Genomic DNA, 9,856 nt, shown 5'->3' on the forward strand with positions numbered 1-9,856 from the left:
TATCAACCTAATCTACATTATTGGTGTGATAAATCAACCCAATCTACATTTTGGGGCGTGATATATCAACCTTATCTTCATTATTGGTGTGTGATGTGTCAACCTAATCTACATTATTGGATTGATATATCAACCCAATCTACATTATTGGGGTGTGATATATCAACCTAATGATGTATTGAGGTTACACAACGAGTGGTTCCTTGATTTAGGTAGTGTCTGTTAAGTATTATTTTAGTGAAGGCCATGTACCCGAAGATGGCAATCGAGTATTATTGCACCAATCCCAAAACCAAAAACCGATAACTTGGATCATTTAACGTTTTCATTTTACACAGGCCTATTTCTTTGATATCGATTCCGTGCAAAATTGCAGAATTTGTACGGATGACTGGAACAGAATGAAATTTTAGTTGAGGAACAAAATGGTTTTCGGGAAAAACGAGGCTGTTTAACAGAAGAATACAGTGAAAGGATATATTCGTATGTTTTATTGATGCAAAGCGGGCTTTTGATAATATTCATCGTGATTGTGGCCTGTAACTGTTGGGGGATAAATTCAATATCACCAAATATTTTGTCTAACAGTATAATTATATGAATATTAATATTTTATTGCTTTGTATTATTCACTGATAATATAATAACCCAGTATTTAAAATTAAGTACCCTTAGCCAAAGGGGTTACTCTCCTAAACCACATTGAATAGTCTAGCAACCTCAAGGAGTTACTTCCCCTTAAGTCAATTTGTCATATCAATGTCTACATATACATTTATTGTCTATATTTCTTACCACCTGTTGTTACTAAGGAGGAGACTTAGATAGGCTATGTCTGATGTTTAATCCTATTGACTTTCCATCCATGTCAATGAAATTTGTTGAAATTGAAACTGAAATTCATCGTGATTTACTGTGGTACAAACTGATGGAGCTTTGGATTACGGGTCTTTCTTTTTAAACGCTATCGTTGAATACATCACCGAGGATTGCTGTGAAGCTAGGAAATTCGTCCGACATCCTCACTTTTAAATTCGGGGCGAAACAAGACTCTAAGTTGTCCCGATGAAGTAAAAACGGACAATTTTGGTTTGTTTTTGTTTAACGTCCTATTAACAGCCAGGGTCATTTAAGGACGTGCCAGGTTTTGGAGGTGGAGGAAAGCCGGAGTACCCGGAGAAAAACCACCGGCCTACGGTCAGTACCTGGCAACTGCCCCACGTAGGTTTCGAACTCGCAACCCAGAGGTGGAGAGCTAGTGATAAAGTGTCGGGAAACCTTAACCACTCGGCCACCGCGGCCCCATATAAACGGACAAAATCTAGCAATCCTATTATGTGCAGATGACATTGCATAAGTTGCTGAAGATGAAAAAGTCTACAAAAAAATGTTAGATGTGGTTAACTCATGTGCCGTAAATGGAGGATATTCTATAAATACTGGAAAAAAAAGGGTTTACACTTCGGGGGAAAAGGTTCGCCCAGATCTAATTACATATTTAAGTGCGGATATAAACATATTGACTATGACACCTGATATCGTTATCTAGGATTAACTTCCAATGAATTTATGGACTTCAAAAACACAGTACAAAATATGACTGATCAGGGCGTTACTTGCCAAGTTCCTATCAAGTGCAGGTTTCCGTTTGATGAGTTCAAACATCTATACCGTACAGTCGTGGAACTTGTACTCTACTATGTACAGGGATATGGGGAATATCAAAATTGACATATGTAAAAATTATACAGAATAAAGTATGTCGATAATTTCTAGGATCATCGAAAAACGCCTGAAGTACAGCGAGTCTGCGATATGGGATTCATGTCGACACATCACAAGTAAAGTATTAAAGTACTACGTCTTCGTCTACGAATACATGGTGAGAGAAACCCGCTAAACTAAACATATTTATAACGCTTCTGAAAATAGTGCGAACTCCTGGAGAAAGAAAATGAGACAATATTATAAACACTATCGGATTAGCTGATGTAATGACTAGACAACGCTCCACAAAAATTAAGCTTCGTGATATTAAACGGATACTGTATGAACGTGGCAAGGTAAACTGGAGAAGGGATCCTTTTAATGATAATAACCGGGAAAATTGAAACAAGTTATGTACCTACCGCCTATATACTAGGGCTGATTGATATGTTGTGAGGCTTCTATTGAAGGATTTGAATTTTGCCGGACATATTGTATTATTTTTCAAAATAATCCCCTTCAGTACCTATACTTTTGTCAGCGGTGTTTAAGGGCATCAATGCCACTTTTATATAACTCCTTTTCTTGGCTGTTCAGAAAGTCATCCACTGCATGTATGACGTCATCATCGGACTGAAAGTGGGTGCCTGAAATAGCTGTTTTCAATTTTGGAAACAGATGAAAGTCTGATGGAGCAAGATCAGGTGAATAAGGCGGATGTTCAATCAATTTAAAGCCACAATCGTGAATGGCAGTCATGACAATGACTTGTGAACAGGAGCATTGTCGTGATCGAATAACACACCTTTAGTGAGCTTTCTGCGCCGCTCAAGTTTAATATTTACCCGTAACTGCCTCAGAAGTGAAGCATAGTATGTTCCATTGATTGTTTATCCCTTTTGCAGATAATCTATCAGCAGAATACCATCTGTATCACAGAAAACCGAGGCCATAACCTGCCCAGCTGATGGAACAGTCTTTGCCTTCTTTGGCAGGGGAAAAGCCAGGGTGCTTCCATTGTTTTGATTGTTGTTTGGCCTCTGGATTAAAATGATGGACCCATGTTTCATCCATAGTGACAAATCTCTGAGGGGAGTTGGAAGAATCTTCCTCAAATAAGTTCAGTGGAGATTAGCACGCGATAATGTGCGCCTGGTGTGCTTCTGATCAACTGTCAGACGTCTTGGTATACCCATCGGACTTTGTCATTGCAAGATCCTCGGTCAGAATGGAATGTACTCTTCCCTGTAGAATGCTAACTCTACTGGCTATATATCTTTATGTGACTCGTCTGTTAGTCATAACAATATCATGAACAGTATTGACCATTTCTTGGGTTGCAACATTGACAGGCCTTCCAGGACGGGGGTTAATCACAAGGCTCTGTCGGCCGCGCTTAAATTCCACCACCCACCTTTTCACTCATTCGGAACACTCTCGGCCTTTTAAAAAAAATTGTCGTTCACGGAAATGGCCGAGTAGTTACGATTGCTTTTCACTGTAGCATATGTCCCTGGTGTTGCTACCATATTATTACGGATATCCCTAGGTGTTAAACCTTGTATTGCATTGTATTGTATTGTATCGCTGCTCTTTCACCGATTTTGTCTATTTGGCAAAAGCCACTTGTCTTCTTTATCCTAGAGTGCTACCTCGTCGATATAAACTAACCAAATGAGACCAGTCCTTGGGTACACGGCCCTATATAGTCAGAGAATAGTAGGACTTAAAAAGAACATCCTTGAGTACCTCCTTCAATACGAGACTCACAACATATCAATCATCCCTCGTAAAAATGAAACTGGTACACGTCACTATGTTAAAATGTTAAATAGATATCGTGGAAGAATTTGGTCTATCTTTAGAAGTGGTTATCTGCCATAAGCTATCGAAACGGGTAGATACGTCAGGCCAAACATAATTTTACAAGAAAGAAAATGTAAATACTGTATTGAGGATGAAACTCACTTTTTTCTTGACTGCGTTTTTTTTATTGACATTAGACTTTTGATTATATCATAACATTTAAATAGTGAAGATAAACGTATCTTTCCTATGAAAGATAATTTACAAAAAAAAAATGAATAAATGAAAATTGACGTCAAATCAATGTTTTGTATGCATCAGCGAATTCGAAGACAGGACCTTTTATCATTTTTTTATTAGCGCGATTTATTAAATTTTCCTGTCGGCTTGATCAGCCGATAACTTCCAACTGAAAGCAGATCAATGCTTCAATAGTCCTTCAACTGTCAGCACGTTTACACAATGGTTCGAGAGTGGAATAATGCAGCATGTTGTTGTAGAAATCGTCCTAATCTACAATATTGGGCCATAGGATATATAACATTTTTGTATATGTGTGAAAGACGTGCATGATTTATCAACCGAATCTACATTATTGGTGCAAGATATGTCATAGATCTTATCTACATTATTGGTGCGTGATATATCAACCTAGTAAATCACGGTAGCGTGGTATTGCTAATTATTAAATAGATCAAATCATAATTTGGTTTGAGCTTTGATTGCAAAACCTTTTCACAACACAAGTGAAAGACAACATTGACAGAAAAAGAAATGATAACAAAGTAGAACATTTCAAAGCAAGATTATTTAATATCAAATAATTAGCATATTTTAAATATCCGGAATATTTTATATGCAACTTTCAACATAAATATCATATTATCATGTAAATACGTGAAGAGACAAGTATACCTTTCCGATATGTGGGTATGTGTAACACTGAAAATTACGGTATTCAGTCTAACAAACACCAGCAGAGACATATATACATCTATGTCTCTGACACCAGTAATACTTTTGACAATTACATCATTTAATCTTATATCTAAAATCCACCTACTTCAAAAAACCTAATTTTAAATCAAGACCCAATCAAGAGTAACCATAAATTGCCAGGAGTTTCAAGTTTTTATATGTACATGTTTGTCGATGTCAGAAAATGGCGTGCTGTTTTAAAGTCTGGTACGTTATCCCGTTTGATAGGGTGCTTATTATATCAGGAACGGTATTATGTATGTTTGGGTGTATTAGGTCGGGTACAGTATTATGTCTGTCAGGGTGTATTAGGTCGGGTACAGTATTATGTCTGTTTGGGTGTATTAGGTCGGGTACGGTATTATGTCTGTTTGGGTGTATTAGGTCGGGTACGGTAATATGTCTGTTTGGGTGTATTAGGTCGGGTACAGTATTATGTCTGTTTGGGTGTATTAGGTGGGGTACAGTATTATGTCTGTTTGGGTGTATTAGGTCGGGTACGGTATTATGTCTGTTTGGGTGTATTAGATCGGGTACGGTATTATGTCTGGTTGGGTGTATTAGGTCGGGTACGGTATTATGTCTGTTTGGGTGTATTAGGTCGGGTACAGTATTGTGTCTGTTTGGGTGTATTAGGTCGGGTACGGTAATATGTCTGTTTGGGTGTATTAGGTCGGGTACAGTATTGTGTCTGTTTGGGTGTATTAGGTCGGGTACAGTATTATGTCTGTTTGGGTGTATTAGGTCGGGTACAGTATTATGTCTGTTTGGGTGTATTAGGTCGGGTACGGTATTATGTCTGTTTGGGTGTATTAGGTCGGGTACGGTATTATGTCTGTTTGGGTGTATTAGGTCGGGTACGGTATTATGTCTGTTTGGGTGTATTAGGTCGGGTACGGTATTATGTCTGTTTGGGTGTATTAGGTCGGGTACGGTATTATGTCTGTTTGGGTGTATTAGGTCGGGTACGGTATTATGTCTGTTTGGGTGTATTAGGTGGGGTACAGTATTATGTCTGTTTGGGTGTATTAGGTCGGGTACGGTATTATGTCTGGTTGGGTGTATTAGGTCGGGTACGGTATTATGTCTGTTTGGGTGTATTAGGTCGGGTACAATATTATGTCTGTTTGGGTGTATTAGGTCGGGTACAATATTATGTCTGTTTGGGTGTATTAGGTCGGGTACGGTATTATGTCTGTTTGGGTGTATTAGGTCGGGTACGGTATTATGTCTGTTTGGGTGTATTAGGTCGGGTACGGTATTATGTCTGTTTGGGTGTATTAGGTCGGGTACGGTATTATGTCTGTTTGGGTGTATTAGGTCGGGTACGGTATTATGTCTGTTTGGGTGTATTAGGTCGGGTACGGTATTATGTCTGTTTGGGTGTATTAGGTCGGGTACGGTATTAGGTCTGTTTGGGTGTATTAGATCGGGTACGGTATTAGGTATGTTTGGGTGTATTAGGTAGGGTACGGTATTATGTCTGTTTGGGTGTATTAGGTCGGGTACAGTATTATGTCTGTTTGGGTGTATTAGGTCGGGTACAGTATTTGTCTGGTTGGGTGTATTAGGTCGGGTACAGTATTATGTCTGTTTGGGTGTATTAGGTCAGGTACGGTATTATGTCTGTTTGGGTGTATTAGGTTGGGTACAGTATTATGTCTGGTTGTGTGTAATAGGTTGGGTACGGTATTATGTCTGTTTGGGTGTATTAGGTCGGGTATGGTATTATGTCTGTTTGGGTGTATTAGGTCGGGTACGGTATTATGTCTGTTTGGGTTATTAGGTCGGGTACGGTATTATGTCTGTTTGGGTGTATTAGGTCGGGTACAGTATTATGTTTGTTTGGGGTGTACATGTATTAGGTCGGGTACGGTATTATGTCTGTTTGGTATGATATCATGCCTGATTGGATGTGTATGGAATACATAAATCTCTGCTTAATGTTAGTAAAAATCAAAACTGTAACACATCAACATACATGTACAAGTGTATTAGCTAAAAATATATTTCCATCCTTAAAAGTCACACCATAATTCATAGGCAAAAATGTCCATGTTTTAAAATAATTTTTTTAGTAACTAAATAAATAATTAACAAAGAGGTCCAATGGGCCTGTATGATGACCTGTTATTTGTTGCTGTTTGCAATTTCACTTTACAAATATGATTTTCAAAAATTTCAAAATTGTGTGATTTTAATCTAAAATCATTGTATTAATATTCTAACAAGTTGTTTCTTTAAATTCACAATGTGTTGTCATTCATTAATTGATTTTTGGTTAAATGTAAAAGAAAAAGTCCACCAGAAGTCATTATTGTATATAATTTATTGATATGGATATAGAGGTTCACAGCCTGCATCCATTATTTTTGTAGTAAATTAAATTCATCAGAAAACAATCAGTCAAGTTTTTTCCCCCTCTGGCTAACAAAGGTCTAAACAACTCTAAAGTAGAAAGGATTAATGTTGACATTTAATCAGAAAAACATTGTGTTCAAGGATCTTCAATAAACAAAATGAGAATTAATTAACCTGTACATGTTTATCATTAAAAATTTGAAGCATTTTTGCCTTCTTTAACAATTAGGTCATCTGGTTAGGAATTAAAAGACTAAAGAATTTTAAAAATATTGCATATGTATTTCTCTTTAAGAGATTGAGAGTCTTAATCAGCAGGTAATAATCAAATAAGTAAAAATGCATGTTAGACAAATGTCATGTTATAAGGGGATGTCAATGTACATATATGAACCCACAGGGACTTGGCACATATCCCATATCTATAGTATAAGTGCCATAGTGTCAGGATTCTATGCCATGCCCCTGTGAACTTGCCACCCCTTCCTCGATAATTCAAAAAAAAAATCAAAAAGAATTTTATTTTTCTCTCTTTAACTGACGTGAATATAACTCCCAGCTTGGGTATACAGGATGATGCCAATCTAAGTCATTCAATCACTATTCATTTAATTTCTTCCAGTTTTATTTCCATTGCAAACAATTAGCAACAGTAGACTTAATCACTGTAATCTTACAGGAAACACTTCTCACGATCAGCTTACAAAATTAAAACTATGTAGCTTATAATCAAACAGCTTGAATCTGATCAGCTTCCCAAATAAGGTGACAGTGTAAAGGACTACGTGTTGTGACTTAATACTGAACAATGGTACAAAACAATTTCACCTCGTAACTTACCTCATTAAACCTTCAATTCATGGCAATGAATCGTGGAATATACTGTTTATACACATATCAAAATACAGAAATGTACATTCATGTAAATTGAATTTATTTGACATAAGTCAATTATATAAGTATAAAGCTTCTTTAAAAATGGAATGTTATTCACAAAAACAATAATATCACACCATAATAATCTTGTAATAAATACTTCTCAAATTCAACTTCTAGTAACCGTAAGAAAAATGCATATATTCACATATTTTCATATATTCGATATGGTCCGATTTTTCCTCAATTCTTAATTTCTAAAACATTATCAGATGTACATGAAATCAATATTTTGAGATATTGACTCAATGTTTTTATTTTTATCAACACCAATTGCAAGTCAATATTGGGTTTATAACGTAATAATTATTTTAACGTCACAATGCTGCAGTGTAAATTTCCTTTTATCAAGATAATAAGAATTCAGCACCTTGCTTTGATTCGGTCTATATGTGGTACACCGACCTAGCAGTGTCTGTAACATTGATATCAGACTTTATCTTCGGTACTTTATTCTACCATGTCGTATTATATAAATACAGACTTTGGTTGAGGGCAATCCATGATTTACGGACCTGACCTGGACAATATTTCCTGAGGCCAAAGGCTGAGGGGGATATAGTTCAGGGCAACATGGATTGCCCGAAACTGCATTTACTTTATTATATGATTTGCATTAATCTAAAAACAAAAAAAGTAAGAAAGTTCCTTTAAAATACCTCATTACATCACCTGGGGGTGAATATAATGTTTCACCAGGTCCATGGAATGTTATATTGACCTCTGCTAAAAACATCTCAACACAGATGACATAATTTCTACTTTTAACGGGATCCAGAGTCAATATAAGATTCCACGGACCTGACAAAACATTATATTAACTCCTCGGGGATGTCATGGGGGAATTTCCAAGGAAATAATTGATGTCATGTGATCTCATTAGGACCAATGAGTGATACAATGTAGTGTTACATACCAATCATATAATAAAACACTATATTCACCTAACTGAAGGTCCACAATTGATCAACAGTAATTCATTACTGTTGTTATTCCATTAAAATTGTTGCAAATACATGAAGTTTTATTATAAAAAGAAGGGGCTTATTGCAGGATAGCATTTCTTAGCATTTTTACTGGATTGCAGTATAGTCAGCAATAATATCCGACATGAGCTTTTTGCTGGACAAACACAGCAATATTTATAACCAAGCTATGTCGTACCGACTGGAACTCACTATAGCTATGATCAGCATAAATTAACAAAACTCCCTGTTTAAAAATGGTACAAAACATTTGTATTGAGATTTTGGGGTTAATTGATTCACAGTTTGTTTGTGTATTAATGTTATTTGCAAATTTTGGGTTGTAAAAGGGTATGTATACATTTACAAATATTTTCTATAAATATAATAACAAAGTAACACAAATGATGGAGGAGGACAATTTTATGACTCGTGCCATGACTGGGCCTCAAAACTCACAATCTACGGCACCTTATCACCTACCTAGCCAGAATTATTATTGGCAGCTTATATTTTATACCGCAGCGTATCCACATTATTGTAGATTATCAAATACCTATTTATCAGAGCAAAAATCAATTGTGTATATATTTTTGATCAGGTGAGCTCAAATTTAGACAATATCCCGATTTTACTTTTATTCACACTGCATGTTGTTTTTTTTTTATTTATTCTTTCAAATATCATATTTACCGGTATATGTAAGGGATCAATAATAAAAGACTTAGAACAACTCACTTATCTTATCCTCTATGTTCTATTATATAATTACCGCATGCAAGATTTTACACTAAGATGTAAGCCAAGTTCCAATCTGGTGTTGTAATTCTTTAGATAAAAACATGAAAACTTCCTTGAATATTCGCCAGTAACAATAGGTCCCAACAGAAGAGCAGAAAAGCCAGGCAAATTCCTCTCATCTTTAGCACAGAATTGCTATAATATCTTCACAGTGTGAGAGACAGATTTATAAAGAAGCTGTTGCCATGGATACCGACAAACCAGGATTAACTGATAATTCTTAATGACTGCAAGTAATATTGCAAGGCAGTTCAATGCTTGCAATTGAATGAAATGTATTTTGTGAGTTATTAGTTACCAAG

General features: G+C 36.1%; 1 long non-coding RNA gene across 1 annotated transcript; it reads left to right on the forward strand.

The window, feature by feature from the left end:
• Positions 1 to 6,186: 6,186 nt before the first annotated feature.
• Positions 6,187 to 7,359, forward strand: LOC117339186. Its single transcript, XR_004535132.1, has 2 exons — positions 6,187 to 6,313; positions 6,357 to 7,359. It is a non-coding gene; the product is annotated as an uncharacterized LOC117339186 (long non-coding RNA).
• The last annotated feature ends 2,497 nt before the right edge of the window (positions 7,360 to 9,856 follow it).

Source organism: Pecten maximus, chromosome 12, assembly GCF_902652985.1.
Source record: "Pecten maximus chromosome 12, xPecMax1.1, whole genome shotgun sequence".
Classification (NCBI taxonomy): Eukaryota; Metazoa; Mollusca; class Bivalvia; order Pectinida; family Pectinidae; genus Pecten; species Pecten maximus.